This window comes from Leuciscus leuciscus (assembly GCF_965113295.1).
Source record: "Leuciscus leuciscus genome assembly, chromosome: 18".
Lineage (NCBI taxonomy): Eukaryota > Metazoa > Chordata > Actinopteri > Cypriniformes > Leuciscidae > Leuciscus > Leuciscus leuciscus.
In genome coordinates, this window is record NC_138742.1 from 39,137,737 (window position 1) to 39,139,237 (window position 1,501).

General features: G+C 38.0%; 1 long non-coding RNA gene across 1 annotated transcript; it reads left to right on the forward strand.

Annotated features, from left to right (window-relative positions):
- Positions 1-456: 456 nt before the first annotated feature.
- On the forward strand, positions 457-886 carry LOC309481061. Its single transcript, XR_014199888.1, has 3 exons — positions 457-481; positions 568-657; positions 748-886. It is a non-coding gene; the product is annotated as an uncharacterized lncRNA (long non-coding RNA).
- Positions 887-1,501: the final 615 nt, after the last annotated feature.

The following is a 1,501-nucleotide window of genomic DNA, read 5'->3' on the forward strand; positions in this document are numbered from 1 at the left end:
TTGAAAAGATATCTCAATAAATGCTTTTATTTGCAGATGATACATCATTCCCCGAAGGTGTCGCGCCAGGTGATTTTTTTCAAGGTACGAGGATATATTTTTGTCATGTCTTTTTTAATATTTACTATTTAATATTTGTTTTAAAGAAAAAAGCTACTTTCAACAGAAATCACAGAGGATGCACCGGCTCATAGCTCCGCCTAACCGCCGGACCCAGCTAAATACCCATTCGTTGTTGATTTAAACCCGACCAATCAAATTTACGAAGACGTCACGCCCAATTCAACCCCTAGACCCCTGCTCTGTGCGGACACAGAGAGTACCGAACGTCAAACCTCACCTCCAGTCGAAGAGGAGAATTCTTCCCGCTCGAGCCCGTCTTTGGATGAGGCAAACACCGGATCGATTAAAATCATTGACGCTTCACGCAGAGGGGTGAAACGTCTCCGGGATGGAGAAGAATTAATCTATCCGGAGAGAGGTAAGGGAAAAAGAAAACTATTTGGTCTAATCTTTTATATTTTTTTATTCGTTGAATTTTTTTAATTAACTGAATATTGTTTTTAGAAGAAAACAGTGAATCTGTTACATCCACAACTGGAGGAAAGAAACGATTCGAGAAATATTCTCCCGAGAGTCCGAATACGGATGAATACGGTAAGATTTCTTGTTTCATTAGACTATATTTGATCTATATTAAATAATTCATATAATATATATATATATTTTTTTTTTTTTTGCTTTTAGAAGAAATCCCCTCTTCTCCAGAAAGAGGGGCAGAGGTGTTTTTGGCTTCTCAACAATCGGTACTGAACGGCATCAATTCTGAACAGGACTTATCAGAAAGCAGTGATGAAGACGACCGGAGGTTTAGTCCTCTGTACAACCCTGCAGATCTCTGTGGATTGAGTTATGCCACTTTACGGAGTGCAAACAGAAGCTTTCAACGTGTTATTGAGATCGCCACACTACCTCTCACTTACCATCAGACAGCGGATATAGTTTCAAGAGCGCAGACCGGTATTACGGACCTTCTACATAGAGTCATTGATACACAGAATCAACACACCGCCGATTTAAGAAGTGCGGTGGAATTTTTCGGTGTTTGCCAAGACCGTGTGTTGGAAGAAAACAGACAGTTGCGCAACACGGTCTTATCACTTCAGCAAAACCTTTTGGAGGTGAGGAATGATCATTCATTGCTTATTACTGTACTGTCCCTAATCTCTGAAAGATTAAATATTATTCAGAGACAATCGAGGGATAGGCCTACATAAAATGATGATTGACTAGTTTTTTAAAAAACATTTCACTGTTATTGTTTTAAAATCGTTTGCCTGTTATTGTTTCTATCTAAGTGTGTGAGATTTTGTATTTGTGTTTCAGTTTTTAAAAATCTATTTCTCTGTTATTGTTTTTTATCTAGGTGTGTGTGTATGGGTGATTATGTTTTACTAATAGCCTACATTTTATGATGTATACCTATTAAAAACATTGTGGT